The sequence below is a fragment of the Coffea eugenioides genome, chromosome 11, assembly GCF_003713205.1.
Source record: "Coffea eugenioides isolate CCC68of chromosome 11, Ceug_1.0, whole genome shotgun sequence".
NCBI lineage: Eukaryota > Viridiplantae > Streptophyta > Magnoliopsida > Gentianales > Rubiaceae > Coffea > Coffea eugenioides.
Genome location: NC_040045.1, coordinates 16006430 through 16025549, shown reverse-complemented (window position 1 = coordinate 16025549; position 19120 = coordinate 16006430).

The window sequence follows — 19120 nt, the reverse complement described above, 5'->3', positions numbered from 1 at the left end:
TCCAGGGACTCAATGTTGAGATTCAGAAGGACCTGGCTGTAGCCCAACTTAGCGCCTTTAGTGATGCTGTGGAGAAAGCCCAGCAGGTTGAAAATGCGAGGTTACAGGTGAGGAACTTCCAAGCCAAGAAAAGGGGCTTTCCTGGGAGTAGTTCCGAGCAAGAGGGTAAAAGTACACCCTTTAAGATTGGAAAGGGAAACGGGGAAGTACGACAACCGGGGATGTCAAGTGGTGTCTCACCAGGAGGTTCGGTCTCTGCTACTCGTGGTCCCTGTGGATATTGCGGAGGGCCAAATCATACGGAAGGGAATTGTTGGAAGAAAGAAGGAAAGTGTTTGTGATGTGGAAGTGCCGATCATCGGATTGCTGGCTGCCCAGTTCGATTGTGAAAAGGAAAAGGGACCTAGCAACCAACTAAGACTAACCCTGGACAGTCGGAAGAGAAAGGGACTGGATCGAAGATACCGGCTCGAGTGTATTCTCCAGAGCACCATCAGGTCCCTGACTCGTCTGAGGACGTAGAAGGTACGATCCGTTGGTTACCTTAGATTTTGATAGGTCCCGTTGATAAGAAAATTTCGAGAACGAAATTTCTTTAAAGGAGAGAGAGTGTGAGGACTCGTAAATTTTCCTAATTTTGTCTTATTTATTTTATTTCCTCGCGTGTATTTTTCTTCATTATACCCTACTATTTCGATTTTCCAGAGATTTTATAAGTGAATAGAGTTTTTAAATCATTTCCCTAGTTTAAATTAGTTCATGATAAGTTTGAAGTATATTATTGACGTGGGACCCGTTAGTGCGGTAAATACGATATATTTTTGACAAATTGTTGGAGTTTTGTATCAAGTGATATTATTTTACAAGGTGTTAGGATACAATTAGAGGTTAGTTAGATAAATTACCATTGGTAGACAAAGGATGAGAATGAAACCGTAAGGTGCCATTTGTTACAAAATCATTGGAAGTTGGACTTGCCTAACTTTCTTACCTTTACTAAATACCAAAAATTTGACCAAAATTTCCCAATTTCTTCTTCCTTCTTGGCCGACCACATTGAGAGAGAAAAGAGAGAAAACCTTTCATTTTGCCACTTCAATTCTTGTCCAAATCTTGAGTTCCAACCATTAACATCTTAAATCACTCCATAAAAACTCTTTGCTAGGAAGGATTAAAGTGGTTGGTGGAGTTGTTTTGAAGGAGGAACCCCTAAGCTACTACCTTTCTTGACGTGTCAAGGTATTTTGCTTGGAAACTCACTCTTTGTTCCTAATAATTGTAGATTAGTAACTTGTGGTGGCTAAATAGGTTGTTTAATGGAAGATTTCATGGATTAAAGTGGAGTAGATAAATTTCTGATATTTTTGGGGATTTTTCTGTTTTCATATGACAGTTATGGTTGCCTTGGATTGATAGCTCTAAATTGTGTTAAATGGAGCCTTTGTGCGTTAATTGCGGTTGTTTGCGGAGAATTTCCGAATTTGTGCGGAAATTCCAGTTTAGGGTTTCTTCTTACCCTGTTCTGCTCGGTTCTGTTCGGCCATGATGGAGGCCGAATCAGCCTTAGTTTAAAACATGAAAGTTGTAGGAAATGATGTTTTATAGATGTCTGTAAAATCTCAGCTGAATCTCAGCTCTGTAACTCATGAAAAGACAAAAATACCCCTGACTGCCATAAGTAGAGATCTGTGGACAGTGTTGACATTTCACCAATCTGACAGCGTCTGTTCACCTTGATCCATACTGAATTAACCTTTGGCCAAAACACAGAAGTTGTAGTGCTATCTTAGCTTTCCAACGGCCCTGAAAACACCTTAATCGGACTTCGGTAGCCTGAGTTATTGTCATTTAAGCATAGTACGGTTAACTAGCCTGATTGTGGGATTCTGGTTCTGTAATTTGAAATTTTGATCTGGTTACACTACGAACTGGACTGAGTGGTCTGCATCAAAGTTGTAGCCCTTTATCTTAGCTTCGAAAGGGTATAAATTGCACACCAATTTGATAAGCATAGCTTCGATTGTGTCCGATACGCTAAGCGACGTCAAATCTATCTTTTGTTTTATGGCTTAAACTTCATTTCCGGACATTTTCCTACCTTGATTTTGTACTTGTACGACATTGAGTCTATTGAACGGCTATTGAAATGAGATTATTTTGTGTGTGTCGTTGGGGCTGATTTGAGGAAAAATAAAGCCCTGATGGCCGGAAAAGTAAGGAAATTTAGGGGGAAATGCTGTCCAATTTCCTAGGCCGTCTGATTTCTTTAAGTTGGAGTTGCATTGTGGTAGAATGAGGGGGTTTGGGGTTGTTTGTAACCCTCGTACAAACTATTATCCGTTTGCTCAAAAATTGCATTTTTATTCTTTTGTCCTCGTATATAACTTGGAGAGGCACCCGACTAGTAATCGAGCCTCACTTGTGCATTTCATTTACTCGATTTTGGATGTGGAAACTTCAACTACTTTACCTTTGTTATTCTTGGGGTTTCACGGTGATTAAGGCCACTTTGCGTGAAAATTTTGACGTACTTGTACTTGAACTGGTGAGTGTACCACTCCCCTCATTTGTTGCTTATCTTGGTTTCTGCACCTGAAATCTGTGATTTGAATGACTGTACTATCTGTTTATTCTATTTGAGACGAGGGTGTACTTTATCACACTTGTTTTCTTGTCCGTCTGTATGCCTATTTACTGTGTTTAATCTGTTATCTGTATCTGAGTCTGTTCGGACGTCGTTTGGAGGCTGGTATCCAACGACGTTTCTGTGACCTTTGTGCTCAACATCTGTGGCTAGTTACTCGAGTCGGGCCGGCAAGGGCCTGGTCGATTAGATAACGAACCACGGTAGTCTGTTTCTAAGAATCTTTGGGTATTGAGACTCTTAATTTCGGTATACTCGAGTATTGCCACTTCTGTTTCTGTTGAGGTGTTCGGGCCCGGTAAGGGGTATGTTTGGTGGATGGAATTTGGTGTAAAGTGGGGTCTACGGACATGTTGGTTCTATATACATTGACGGAGAGTCAACGGGTTTGGATCAAGTTCTGCCATGGAAATCTGGCTCCTGAGAGCCACCTGTATCCTTCCTATTTGAATCATTGTGTCTAACTGCTTTACTTTATATCTGGCATGTATACCTGATTGGTTAAACGTGAAATGCCAAGATTTGATTGCTATTATTTTGGTACCTCATTGAGCGTAAGCTCACCCCCTTCCCGTTATCTTTTTTTTCCTTTCAGGAGCAAACTTTGAATCCATGATCTTGGAAGAAAGGGTCGAGCTAGTGTAATTAATATTTTGTTAAGCTCTTTTGCAACCGAAACCCGAATCGTATTTGTATGAATACTTTGGCTTGTACTTTAGTTTTGTTACTTTGCCAAAGACACCGATGTAAATATATGTATAAGTGATAAACCTTGTCTATTAAGTGTATTCAGTTGAGATTATGATTTTATGGTTTGGTAAGCATGTTCTCACCTTAGTAGTCTGCGATTGTTCGTTTTCTTTGGGTCCTATTACGCGTGTTATATTGGATTTGTGTGATTCGACTCCGTAGTCCTGGCGAGAGTTGGGTAGGCGATTCGTCGAACCCTTTGGTTCGCCTTAGGGTGAGGTGGGGCTGTCACAATATATTGCCGCGTGATGACACTCCGTCATCTGGGTTGGCATTTTTAATCCGTAGAACTCCACTTTACTTCACGAATCCCGTTCACCGTTACACTCCCTATTCCTGGCCCGCTCATCATTTAGAAGGCGATACTACTCCAGTATGCCAAGCAAGATCTCTCAAATAGATCAGGCTTTACGAATAATCTCATGGTTCACCAAGCTTCTCGACCAGGCCCATGTCGGCTCGACTTACAAGGTTAGCCTATGAGTTTGGGCATCCCTCGAATATGAATACGAATACGAATACGAATATAAGTCGATGAGCAGTGCTCCATTCGACGATTCCAAATGCGAACCAAAAATACGAATTACGAATACGAATCATAAGAATATAAGTCGATGAGACAACGCTCCAATTGACGGTTTCAAGTATGATACACATTGCCAAATTCGAATGAAATTTTCATTTGAAAGAGAACGAGTGCTATAAAGTACACACTCGATTCAAAATTTCCAATTTCACATAATTGATGCAAAATAATTCACGTATTTAACCACATAAATGCACTTGACACTCACCAATCAAAGTAAGGGAGTAAGTGCTCAAACAAGTGTTTAGGCGTCCGCTTCGAGATCCTCTTGAAGGTCCCCTTGAGCACCTGAGCAAATAATAATTGCCTATCACATACTATTACTTATAAACCCTTTGTTAACAAGTAAGATTGTACACTTGTACAATACTAAGAAAATGTCATGAAAGAGAGCGTTAATTACTCGTAAATCGAGACTCAAAAATGAGGTTTAATAACACAAAAGGAAAAACTGATTTCTTCCATGAAATCAAGTTTAAAATGGTAAATGAAATTCAAAGGATGGAGAAGAGTTTCTAAAAACTCATTTCCCATCGAGTCGGAAAATTTCAGTTTTAAGTGACAATTTTTGAAATTTCATATCTTTCACTCAATAGGTCCAAAATTGGAAAACTTTGTATTGTTGGAATCTTGGTTCAAAGTACTAAAAGTTCCTAGAAGACACTTTTCCAAGATTCTAAACATAAGACATTCAAATTTCAGCTCAAAGTGGCTGACTTGAGCATACAAGACAATTTCGATCATGTTTTTTCGGCAAACTTTGGAAATTTGGCAAAATTCACAGGAAGTGAACTAGCCTCTGAAATTTGTAACACAATGAGAATTTCAATCAAGGTTTCAAATACAAAAAATGGAATTAGATTTGGAGTTTTAAGTGTCAAGATATAGTAGCTCAAAGTTGGAAAATTTTCACTACTAAACAGTGAATTTTCCAGATTTGAAAGTAAACTTTGGGTCATCATTTGGGTATCAAATGGTCTTAGAATAACACCAAATTTTGTAAAATTCAACTCCCAAATGAGGACTAATCGTCTACCGAATTTCATGTAAAAAATCATACGGGAAGGTAGTTAACAAAACTACGAAAGTTCAAGAAATTTCTAAGACAAATCTGTCTTCTTGCTTTCTTTCCCTTTTTAAACCCTTTGCACCATAAAATCAGTCCCATTTTGGTTCATTTGTGAAACCAAGGTCCAAGAAACATTTCATAAGCAATTGATAGTTGGTTGACATCAAAATTTTCAAAGCAAAGCATCTCACAAATAACCAAATCAGTTGGCCAGCAAAAAGTAGGGTTTTCCAGCTCAGCTGCAGTTTACAAATTGTACCATATCCCACTCAATACAACTTGGAATTGAGAATGGTTGGAGGTATTGAAAACTAAAATCATAAGGCTACATTTCATCAGAAGAAGTCGTTTTAAAAATCAGTTCATAGGTAGTTCGAATTCAGGTGACAAGTTGCAGCTTCCCACTGCTAGTCAAACAGAACAGCAGAACAGAACAGACAACTTTGGTTAACCACTACGGATCACTCAGTTCGAACTAGATGGTGAATTTTACGGTACTCGATTTCGACTTTTGTACAGAGAGATATGTTCAATTTGAGATAAGAGCTTAAGGGGAGGTGGGGCTGTCACAGTTGGTATCAGAGGTTAGGCTTCAGATCTCTATAGTGTATCGTAGGCTAAAAGTTTAGTATGCCGGACTGTGGGATTAATTTGAAAGTTAAGCGACTACTTGTAGGGATAAAACCCAGAGTTGCTTCGCGTGGTCTCTGTGCGGAGTGAACTTGGGTCATATGGTGTAATGGTCCTAATGTGAAAATGTGTAAAGGATTAAGTGCTCTTTTGGAGCATAAGTTGTGAATCATGAAAGTGGTAAGCGTAAGATATGACTTGGTTGCTCCCAAGCGTACATCAACCGATTCTGGTACTAGCGTACGGCCTGAGTCGTAAAGTTTCTTAGTTTTGGATTCTTGTACTTGAGTACTCGATACTTTTCCTGAGGAAATGCTTGTGAATTTAGAAGGAACATGGTCTAGTGTTTGATGATGTGAATAGAAATCATAAGTGAATTTGAGATAAGTTGTAATGGCACAGGTTGGAGCACAGAGGATTTCGTACTGTACTCGAGACTTAACCGAATGAGGAGATTGAAATGATGAATGTTATCTAGAACTTGTCCAATAAGATTTTGGCTAGGGTTTTGATAGATTATGGTGGTGTCCGAATTTGTTGAGAAAACTTCTAGTTTTTGCATCCTTCTTCGAGTCTTCTTATTTGATTAAGTTTGCACCACCCGATTTGGAAGTGTTGAGATTTGAAATACTTGAACTGTCTGAGACCGACGAGGATGAGCTCATTTGAGACTTGAACTTGTTTAGGCGAGTGTGCTCTTACGTACACATAATGGACCTAACTTGACTGAATATATGGTAACTCTTTTGCGCATGAGTAAGTAGCTTGATTCGTATAGGACCTGTATGTGGATTTGAATTCTATGACTATCTGAGAATATGAATTGCTGGACATAGGCTAGGCGAGTGTGTTCTTATTCGTACTCGTGCTCCATGAACTTGAAGTAATTGACCCTGCTTTAGAACTTGTATGCTTTTATGTGTGGTTGTAGACCGGCTACTACTCTTTTGTAGCAGTTGAACTGAACCCTCGGTGGGGCATTGCCTGTTGTGTTGTCCAGCACCGCCATTCTTCTGGCGAGGCATGCCCGTTGTGTTATCCAGCACCGCCAGGGATGAACTTTTGAACTGAGCCTCTCTGGTGGGGCATTGCCTATTGTGTTATCAAGCACCGCCATTTTTCTGGCGAGGCATGCCTGTTGTGTTGCCCAGCACCACTAGGGATGAAATTTTTGAACAGAGACTCTCTGGTGAAGTATAGCTGTTGTGCTAACTTGTTGTGTTGTCCAGCACCGCCAGGGGTAAAACTTTCGACTTGAGACTAAGCCATGTCCTGAATTTTCCGAATATCTGGGACTTTATTTCCAACTCAGGGCTAGTTGGTTGAACCGAGCCCTTTTGCATGTTCTTTTTGGTTACTTGTTTAGCTATCTATTGGCCTGTTACTAAGTGATGAATGGGGTTGGAGTGATTCTTAGTACTTGACTGACTTTTGAGGACTATTTTGATCTGATTAGTACAAGTTGGAATGTCGTGGACGACATTCTTTTAAGGGGGGAAGTTTGTGACGCCCGAAAGAAGAAGAAAAGTAAACAAATTCTGGTGAACAGTGATTTTTGTAGAATCCGGCCGCATATTCGGCCAGTTCTTGGCCGGATTGGCTTGGCCGTTTGAAAAAAAATTGACCTAGCTACTGCCTTGAATCCGGCCTCTTATCCGGCCGGATTCTATCGTGTACAGTTTTCCTTAATGGTTAAGTCTTCACTTTTTGACCATATTTGGGGTTCAAAAACCCACTTTTCTTCATCTCCAAACTGACCGACCATCTTGGGAGCAAAATAAAGAAAGAAACTCCATTCTTTTCCTTTGATTCCTTCACCAAATCTTGAGAGGGTTCTTTAAATTTCCGAAATCTACTCCGACTAATTTCACGTCTAAGGTGATAGCAAGCTAAGGGTGGAGAGTTTTGAGAAGAAAGGGCTTTGCTTTGCTTTGCTTGTTTTCAAGGTGTTGGAAGGTATAATCCTTAGAAGCTTCTTAATCTTGTGATTAAGTTATTGATCTTGATGATTTATGGAGATTCTTGTGAATTGGAAGTTGGGATGATGATATTCACTAATTTTTAGACTTTATCTAAGTATTTCATCTTTGATTTTGACATGTATGTGATTAGTAGAAGCTATTCTAGTGTTAAGGTGGAAATTTCTAACCTTTAATCGATGTTAGTGATGGTTATATGCAAAGATTAGTTTAGAAGAGTAATTTCAGTTTTTACCTTGTTTCTGGACTCAACTTGGACTGCAAATTTATCCATGTTTTAGACCGAACCAGCTGTTGGACAAAACATGAAAGTTGTAGATATTTGAGTTAGCTACCTATTCCTTTTGTTTGACATGATATTTGTGATCTAGGGTTGGACTTGAGCAAGGCAATGAGTTATGATGGATGAGGTTCATGAGCTGTGGTTGGTGAGTGATTCCACGACTATTTTCAAAGTTACTTTTCGAACTAATTCTTGCATTGGTTACTCGATTGCATATCATTTGTGTTTGTGTGTGTGTCATGACATGATTTGGCTCCATTGAGTTCTTGGAAAATCTTATGCTTAGAACCAACGTCTCTCCACTGTTTATCTGGAGCACCGATGGCTCCCTTGTATTGTTTGACTTACTGAATCTGTTTGAGCGTTGGAGTTCTAAGTACGATGATTTCACTGGCTCACAAGAGCAATAAACGGATATTTGATCATTGATTCATAATCTCATTTAAACGGATTATTGTGAAACTGGTGAATTACCGATTTTACTGGACACTCGCTGAGTTTCTAGCTCACCCCAAAATAGTTTTCCTTCCTATAGGGCTCGAGGCAAAGGAAGCACTTGTATTAAGTTCTCCATGTGACTGGATGGATTATCTCCTGTATAGTTTGAGTTTTAGATTCATCTTGTGTAATAGTTGGGTTTGTATGAATGTTTGGAATTGAACGAACGTATGTGTACGTTCCACGCTTGGGAACTAGTATTCGCTTCGCTTGTGATATGTAAATTTGTGGAGTATTTGATGTAATATTTAAATGTGATGTAATTTATTTGAGGACTGTAGTGAGTCCCGGCGAGAGCTGGGCAGGCGGTCCGCTGAACCCTTTGGTTCGCCTTAGGGAGAGATGGGGCTGTCACATAGTGTCTCCAGTAGGGGAGCATCAGGTGGTGGGCTAGTTCGTGATCACATGGGGCAACTAGTTTTTGCCTTTTATAAGGAGTTTGGGGAAGTGGATACCCTGACTGCAGAAAGCCTCTCCTTATGGCATGGACTCTTGTGTTGCAAGGAAAGGCATCTTACCGGCCTTCTCGCCGAGGTCGACTCGGAAGTCTTGGTTCGTTTGTTGTTTTCTGGTGATACATCCAAATGGCCTTTGTGCAACACCTTGCATAGAATACGGAGTGTATTAGTTGAATTGTCATCCACGGTGTGCCATATTTTTAGGGAGGTGAATAGTTGCGCAGACAAGCTAGCAGGGGAAAAGCATCGAGCGGACAGTGTCTTCACCTCGGTCCATCAACTTCCACTGGCTGTTCGGGCAACCTTGCAATTGGATCGTTGGGAGGTCCCTTCTACCCGATCCTGGGTCGTTAAGTCATAGGTTCCTCTATTGTTCAGGGCCCCGTAGGCTCTTTTTCTCGCAGACTTTGTAGCTCTACTCTCTCTAATAAAGCAGGGGTTGGTAGCCCTACCCGTATTCGGGTTTTGCCACCAAAAAAAAAAGTCAACTCTTCAATCTTGTCCAAAAAAAAAAAAGCTTTCTTGCCTTTCTTTTCCTTTCATTTCTTTCTTTCATTTTGAACCACAAGAGAGAGAAATAGAGAGAGAGCCGAGAGTTAGAGAGCAAAAGAGAGGAAAGAAAAGCTTGATTTTCATTCAAAATTTTCACTTCCAAGCCAAGATCTTCACCACCCATTTACATTCTTGATTAAGCTTGAAGGTTAGAGCTTCTAGGAGAAGATTCTTGCTTTCTTATTGGACCAATCTTTCCAGGGTTGAAGTTTTGGGAGAGGTAAGTGGATGAGCTACTAAAATCTTTTACATTTCAAGTGGATTTACGTTAAATCTTGGAAGATCCATGGTGGATGTGAAATTTTATGGAAGTTTTGGTACTAGAAGCTTGATAGTCTCTTGTATGTTTGTATCTTGAAAATTTTGGCCAAGAATTTGTGGATTGTTGTTTCTTGATATCCAAGGGTTAATGATTGATGAAACCCTTGAGGATTTGAGTTATATTTCTAGTGATTTGTTGGTGAAATGGAAGAAATCTCTATGTCCACCAAGTGTTTGATCTTTTGTTAAGGATTGTTTATGTGCAAATTTTCATGATTTTTCTTGCTAACAATCTTGGCTATATATTGTTTGATATGTTCATGGATTTGTTTTGGGAAAATTGGGAAGATTTGATGGAGAAATGTTTGGAAATTCTTGTGGAAAAATTCTGCCTTTGCTGTCCAAAACAGGGGAAGATATTCCAGCCTTGATTTCCACTTTTTCTTAATAAGTTTGGGCAAAATCTTGTTCAAGAAACTTGTTAACATATCACTCTTTACTTGTATGTTGAATTAGAACCAAAACTATGAATTTCTTCCTTGTTTTCTTGTTGGAAAATTTGCAAAATGGACTGAAAATCAGAGAGCATTTTTAGTCAACTTGTCAGATTTTCTGGTATTAATTGAAAATGAATTAGAATCTAAATTTTATACCATTGGAAATCCTTTGAGTCTAGTTTCAAACGCAACCAACGGCATTAGATTTCAATTTTTCTACATCGAGTTATAGCCATTTTTCCGAGACTGCTCAAATGCCCTGATTTGAAGCGACAGCTTTCTTGTGCCTCTGTGATTTCTATTTTTTACCATGAAAATGCATGAATCAAATTTCGATGTCTTCATAAGAAATGTATATCTATGTCTTAGTTTCGAAACGCCATAAAATTCATATCAATCCGATAAGTGTACCTCCAGTTATGATCAAAATGCCGAGAGGTGTCAAAGCTGTCACTTTGATTCTTCTCCTTTGCACTCTTTCCTTCACTTTTCTTGGTTCAATTTAACATTTTTCACTCCATATTATACCTGAACCATTGACCAAACATGTACATGGATTTTCCCTTGAATTGAGCTTGAAAACATGTGTTTTGGAAGGATTTTTGCTTGAAAGGTTCTATTGGAACTTGATCTTGGTATGTATAACGATTTTGGATCCAAATTTTGAAGTTAAAAGGGGGAAAAGTGAGATTTCTTCCAAAAGTTTAGTGGTTGACAATTTTATGAATTGATTTGACTTTGGATCTTTGTTTTAATGGAGTTTTGGTCGGTTTAGTTCAAGAAACCTTATTAAACTATGATCCTTGTTTATAAGATGATTTTGGGACAAAAGTTATGAATGTAAGTATTTGAAAAATGGACTTTTGCTATGAATTGCTTGCTAGAAAACTTGTGGGAGTGGAAAGCCTTGTTCAAACTAAACAAAATGCTTTTGTTCAATTGGAAAGTTGTATTCTTTTACTTGAATTCTCGATTTGAAATCTGGAATGAATTGAAGTGTCTAGGACACTAAAGTCGACTAATTTGAAAGCAAAGTTTTCGTGCTTAAGTGAATTGATTTGGTGAACACTAAAGGTTCAATTATATGTTGCATTTATCTGTCAGGGTTGCAAACTGAACATGCAAGCGATCCTTCTGTGGACGCTTAAGTGCTATTTGATGAGTGTTCTAAGTGCATGGTAGCACTATATAAATGCTTGATATGTTAATGAGCTTGAGAATGATATGACTATGAACTGTCATTCTTTTGAACTTGTTATTAACGGCCGAGTGTGTACTTTATCGCACTCGACCCTACTGAATTTTCATTGCTATACATTAACTTGATATGATATTATTGATATGTGGGGGCTCCAAAACCCAATGGCTAGTTATTCGAGGTTGAGCCGGCAAGGGCTTGGTCAACTCGATTAGCGAACCTTGGGCAATATATATGTGTTGAATCCATCCTGTCCTGGGTATAATCAAGTAATACCAATTCTTGAAATTTTATTGGCATGCGGGCCCGGTAGGGGGTGAAAGGTGGACGGAGTGGCATGAAGTGGTGATTCTACATGGACATGAAAGTTGACGGAGTGTCAACTACTTGAATTACTGATTGATCAAGTGTTTGCTAGTGCTCAGTATCCTTCATGATTGTTATATTGATTTTAACGATTTTCTTATATGAAATCCCTCGTTTATGTTTCTTGTTGGCTTAAATATATGATTAATTGCTTTCTTAGATTGCATGTCCTTCTTAGACCTCACTGGGTGCAAGCTCATGCCTTTCCTTTTGTTTCCTTAGCAAGGTTGGTTCGTGATTTGGAGATTTAGCACATAGCTTTTGTTTTAGCTAGATTAAGTGATTAGGGTGCTATTTTGTTTTGAATGGGAATTGTAAGCTTAAACTCTTTCTTTTGTATTTTAGGTTGCATTAGTAGACAACTATATATATTAGTTGTATTTAGCGTATTTGGTGGTAAGGTTGGATATTGGGTTTGATTCTGTGGTTTGTTATCGAGTCCTGACGAGAGTTGGGCAGGCGGCCCGCTGATACCTTAGGGTACGCCCTTGGGAGAGGTGGGGTCGTCACACTTTGTCACTATAGGCTGATTGTTGGGAACCATTATAGCATTCTTGTCACAAGGGCTTGCCATCACTTGATCGACCCACCTCTGCAGATCACTTATCCATATCACCTGATCGGCCTGTCTCAATTGATCACTCATCAGCATCATCTGATCAGTCCACCTTTGATGATCACTCATCAGTAAGAATGTTGGGTAAGCTTCTCTTAATCCAATGCATGTTGTTGACTGATAGTGCTGACTCTGCCCCTTGGGTTGACTTTTTGTAACATGAACTCCTTCTAGAATCCTTAACATATTTGGGGTTAATGCTGATTTCTCTTCCAATTGTTACGTATCATCGATCGAGACTATTTTGCCTTTTGACATAATATCAGTCTCCATCTGCTAATTAGATGCCTGTATTGCTACAAGTATAACCTCTTTCAGACTTTGCTTAGCCATTGATTTGCTAAGAATCACTGTGGCTCTCTTAGCGGCGGGACTTGCTACCATCAATTCTATGTGTCCTTTAAGATCGACAATGTAGCAAGTTTTTTAAGATCGACAACCGGTAAATCAATTTGTACGTCAAATTTTGATCCCATTGCATCTACCGCATTACCCATTTCATGTCAAAGTTTGTGAACTTCTAATCCTAGGGATGAAACTACCTAGACTAATACTTCTTTCACCCCTTGAGTCTTTTGGTTGAACTTATTTATTAGGTGATCAGTTACCCATTTCACTATCTACTCCAACCGCACTTCCTGATATCTCTTGATGATAGCCCATCGTGTCTTGTGAGAACTCTCACTTAAAAATATAAATTCTCCTAAATCACTTGTATTGCCCTAAGACTAAATGAATTATAACATTTCCTGGCATTGCAATGCATTGCCTTCTACATGAATTGTAATCCCGTACCCAGAAAGGTCATGATGCCGTTTGGGTAATAGTCGACAGGTTGACCAAGTCTGCTCATTTCTTGTCGATAAGTAAGAGATACTCCTTGAAAAAATTGGCCCAACTATACATGGATGAAATAGTGAGATTGCATGGGATCCCAGTGAGCATTGTTTCCGATAGAGATCCACGGTTTGTGTCTTGTTTCTGGCAACAGTTACAAGAAGCCTTGGGGACCAAGTTGAACTTTGGTACCATAACTTTTGCAAACCACTCCATAAAAGTGTTAGTTAAGGTAGTTTCCAAGGTGTTTGTGGAGTTATTTTGGAAGGGAAAGCACTAAGCTACCAATTTTCTTGGGGTTTTAAGGTATCTTGCCAAGAATTTCCTCTTTACTTCAATTAATTGTTAATTAGTAGGTTAGAGTTGTTAAATATATAGTTTTGTGAGGATATTTCATGATTTGAGGTGGTGATGTGGGAAATTTCAGTTTTATGGTGAATTTTCTGCTCTTATTTGATGCTTGAGTATTAGCCTTGGATTGATAGCTTTGTTATGTGTAATATTGAGCTTTTATATGCTAGTTTTACTTGCATACGAAAAATTTCAGTTGGTGTGTATCAATTTCAGATTAGGGTTTCCATTTAGGAATGAATCTGCCCTGTTTCTGACCTGCATATTTGTCCATGTTAGAGGCCGAATCAGGTCTAGGTGAAAACATTAAAGTTGTAGGGAATGGAGTTAAATATCTTCCTGTAAAATTTCAGCCCAATTAGAGTACTGTAACATTTGAAATGACTAAAATACCCCTAACTGCCAAAAGCCCTATTTCGAGGGCAGCTTTCTATTTTTTTTGAGATTGCACATTTTGACATTGAAAATGCACGAACTAGATGTTGATGTCTTCATAAGAAATGTATCTCTTTGTATGAGCTTCGAAACACAATAAAGTTTACCCCAATCCGATAAGCGTAGCTTCAAATACGACCAAAACGCCGGAAGATGTCAAACCTGCTCCTTAGCCATTCGTCTTTAAAACTAGTTTCCCGCTTTGATTTTGATGGATGCATTGCTAGAATTGACTTGTGTATGGATGAATTTGAGCCTAGTTGAGGAGCCATTGTGTTAAGTTTACTTATGTGTTGAATTGGGCTGAGTTGAGGAAAAAAAAATGAAGCCATAAATGGCTGGAATATATCGAAATACAAAGGGCATGCTATCCAAAATTTTAGGGCTACGTGATTCCTTTGAGTTGGGTTGATTTTGAGTAGAAATGAAAGGTTTTGGGGTGGGTCGTTTATACCCTTGGCACCAATTGTTACATATTTTCATTTCCAAGTTCTATTTTGCCTTGCATTAGTAGTTATTGGATAGATACGACTCGTAATCGAGTCTCAATTGTTTCTTGGTTGTTCTTAGGACGTGTCGGTGGTCAAGGGCATTCCTTGGGAGGAAACTTTTGAAGTTATCCTTGCTTGAACTGGTGAGTGTACCACTTGCATGACTTGTTGTTTATCAGTTTTACCTGTACCTGCAATGTGTAACCTGAATGACTGTAACACCGGCTTAATTCTGGACGAGACGAGGGTGTACTTCATCACACTCGTCTCTTTTGCTTATTTGTCGAGTCACTGTATATGCTTGAACCTGTTACTTGTGCCTATTATAAGTTGAATTTATTACATGTGCCTGTTATGATGTCGTTTGGAGGCTAGCATCCAAATACCTTCCTGTGATATCTGAGCTCAACCACATTGGTAGTTAATTGAATCGAGCCAGCAAGGGGCTTGGTCGAGGAAAATTGACAAGTCATGAGGGCCTGTTTCTTGGGAATCTATGGATATTAGAGACTCTGGATTCCGGGTATACTCGAGTATTACCATTCTTGTTCCTGTTTGGTGTTCGGGCCCGGGATATGGCGTAAGAGGGGTCTACGGACATGTTTGTTTCATTAAACGTTGACGGAGGGTCAACGAGTTTGGATCAAGTACTGCAACAGGAATTTGGCTCTTGAGAGCCACCTGTATCCTTTCCATTTGAGATGATTATTCATTTCCCTATTTGACGTGTATACTTGATTGATTAAAAGAAAATCTCTATGATTCTTGATTGCTTGTATTTTGGTACCTCCTTGAGCGTAAGCTCACCCCTTCCCGGTACCTTTGTTTTCCTTACAGGGTTCAACATGTTGGAAATCATGATTTTGAAGAAAAGAGTAGAGCTAGTAATAGACATCCTTTTTGATTATGCTCCTCTGCATAAGAAAACCCTAATTGTACTTTGATTAAGCATCTCCCTTTGACTTGCAAAGTTTCAACGTATGTATATAAGTGATTATCCATGTTCCCTTCGTGTATTTGTTGATGAATTTGTGCTCTATGGGTTTATATAAACTTTTCTTGTATCCGTCGAAAGTCGGGGGAGTACGGAACTTGATCGAGGAAGAAAAGAAATTTGGCGAGAACACTGTTCACAAAATCCTGCCGTTTATCCGGCCAGTTCTTGGCCAGATATCTGGCCGGATTAGCAGGGGATTTTGGAAAAAATTTTGGGGTGCTCACTACCTTGAATCCGGCCGGCAATCCAGCCGGATATTCGGCCAAATCTTGGCCGGATTGTGACGTGGCCGCGCTTCGTTCTGTTTTCATTTTCGTTTTTGTTGATGCATTTAGTTGAAATTCCATTTCACCGTATGGTTTGGTAATCATGTTTTCGGCTTAGGAATCTCCGATTGTTGGATTCTTGGGATTCTATCGCGCGTTACGTAGGGTTTACGAGTGTTTTGACTCCGTAGTCCTGGCGAGAGCTGGGCAGGCGGTTTGCCGAACACTCTGGTTCGCCTTAGAGGGACGTGGGGTTGTCACAGTTGGTATCAGAGCCCGCTTCGCGTGGTCTCTGCGTGGAGTGAGCTTGGGGCCAAGTGGTGTTATGGTCTCGATCATGTGAACGAGTGTAAAGGACTAAGTGATTTTTAGCATAAGATATGAGTTATGAAATGTTATAGGTTTCAAACCTTTATCATGGTAATTGGAGACAAAAGATGTGTGTCCGGTAGGAATTACAAATGTAGATTATTTACTATTGGGGCTGGCCAGCTCGAGTTGTGAATTATAATCTTTTGGATTCTTGTACACGAATACGAAAGAGATGAAAGTCTAGGTTAGAAATGACTTGGGCAAACTAGAAATGTGATTCTATGGAACTTCATGTGATGTGTTAGGGTGTCATTAAGTATGATTAATCTTGTCTAAGATATGACCTGTGTTATTCTTGTAGAGTACGGACGGAGCCCTAGAAGGGGAGACACACCTAGTTCTAACTATGAGGGAGAGTCCATTAGCCCAGTTGGGAACTAGGCCTAGTTTGTGTATAGTACTTTTGATGACCCCGATACTTTCGTGGGATTCCTTTTGCTTGTATCTGACTGACTGCTACTGTGTGATTTGCCTGGTAAAGTTGTGTTATATGTGTGTTTGCCTTTTGAGTTGTGTCTACTTTTGTTACTTGTACTTGCATACATTTATTTTAATCTTGTATTCATGCTTCAACCCTAAACCGGTTAAACCAGATGGAGGGTACTCTTAGCGGACGAGACCGGGGACGCGGACGTAGGCAACTATCGAATGAAAGGGAAAATCGAGAATCAATGTCTGAACCTAATCTTGAACCTAGAATGGGTCCTAACGTTCAGGTGGCTGCAGTTATCCAGCGCATGACCGACCTTTTGGCTTACGTAGTAGAACATTAGGGCCAAAGTCCTGTTAATCAGCCGGAAAATCCTGGTAACCATGGAAAGGGTGAGGATAGAGCCCTCGAACGATTTCAGAAGTTCTGCCCACCGAAATTTCTTAGAGGACCAGACCCTGACGTGGCCGAGAGGTGGTTGGAGAAGATGATCGATATTTTTGCCGCGTTGCACTATACTGAGGAGAGACAGGTGACATTTGCTATCTTCCAACTGGAGGGAGCAGCCGGTTCTTGGTGGAATGTAATAAGACTGAAATGGGAAAGAGAACAAACATTGAGGACGTGGGTGAACTTCATGAGGGAGTTCAACGCGAAGTATTTCCCACCTCTAATCCAGGAAAAGAAAGAAGATGAGTTCATTAGACTTCGCCAGGGAGCTCAGACTGTCGCCGAATATGAGAGCCAGTTCACTAGGTTGTCTAAGTTCGCTCCTGAACTAATTGTGACTAAGCAAAGGAGAATAAGGCATTTCGTCCAGGGACTAAATGTTGAGATTCAGAAGGACCTGGCTGTAGCCCAACTTAGTGCCTTTAGTGACGCGGTGGAGAAAGCTCAACCAGTTGAAAGCGCGAGGTTACAAGTTAGAACCTTCCAGGCGAAGAAAAGAGCTATTCCTGAAGGTGGCGTAGGACAAGAGGATACGAGCACACCTCCCAAGCTTGGAAAGGGAACTGGAGGAGTAAGAGTTCCGAGGATATCAAGAGGTGCCTCACAGGGAGGCTCGGCCTCTGCTTTCCGTGGTCCCTGTGGGTGCTGTAGAAAGCCGAATCACACGGAGGATGTCTGCTGGAAGAAAGGAAGAAAATGTCTGCGTTGCGGGAGTGCAGATCATCAAATCGCTAATTGCCCAGGCCTATCTCGAGAAGGGAGTGGGAACCGACAATCAACCAAGGCTAACCTTGACCAGTCGAAGGGGGAAAGGACAGGACCGAAGGTACCGGCTCGGGTGTATTCCCTAGGGCAACATCAAATCCCTGACACGTCTGAAGACATGGAAGGTAAGATTCTGGTATTCCACCCTTTGACCACTAGAATGGTGCATAAGAATAGCGATTTGGGTAGGAAGAGGAAACTATACTAGAGAATTTAATGAGCTTGGCCAGTGAAGGGGTACGGATTGGTTAGCCAAGTATGATGCTCAACTTGACTGTAAGAAGGAAGTGAAAAAATTTCGTATACCGGGGAAGGCGATGATAAGAAATTTCGAGGACGAAATTCTTTTAAGGGGGAGAGAGTGTGAGGACCCGCAAAATTTTCCTATTTTATAATACTTTAATTTATTTTCACCTGCATTTCTTTACCCCACTTTATTATATTAATTTTCCAGAGATTTTTATGAGTGAATATAGCTTTTAAATCATTTTCTTGGTATAAATTAGTATATGTTAAGTTTGAATTGTATTAAGGACGTGGGACCCGCTAGTGCGGTTAGTGCGGTAAAATTTTGACGATTAGTTGAAATTCTATACAGAGGGATGTTAATTTATAAGGTGTTAGGAGATAATTAAGGATTAGTTAGCCAAAATAGTGTTGGAAGACAAGGAAAGTGAGAGAAAATTCTAGAAAAGGGCCAAGTGTCATGACACTATTGAAAATTGGACTTTGACCAATTTCTTACCTTTGCTAAATATCAAACTTTGACCAAAATCATCTTCATTTCTTCACCAAGCTGGCCGAAACTTTGAGGGAAAGAAAGAAGAGAGAAACTTCATCTTGCACCATCCTTTCTTGCTCCAATCTTGAATTCCAACCATAACTTTTGCAAACCACTCCATAAAAAGTGCTAGTTAAGGTAGTTTCCAAGGTGTTTGTGGAGTTATTTTGGAATGGAAAACACTAGGGTACCAATTTTCTTGGGGTTTTAAGGTATCTTGCCAAGAACTTCCTGTTTACTTCAATTAATTGTTAATTAGTACGTTAGAGTTGTTAAATATGTAGTTTTGTGAGGATATTTCATGATTTGGGGTGGTGATGTGGGAAATTTCAGTTTTATGGTGAATTTTCTGCTCTTATTTGATGCTTGTGTATTAGCCTTGGATTGATAGCTTTGTTATGTGTAATATTGAGCTTTTATATGTTAGTTTTACTTGCCTACGAAAAATTTCAGTTGGTGTGTATCAATTTCAGATTAGAGTTTCCATTTATGAATGAATCTGCCCTGTTTCTGACCTGCATATTTGTCCATGTTAGAGGCTGAATCAGGTCTAGGTCA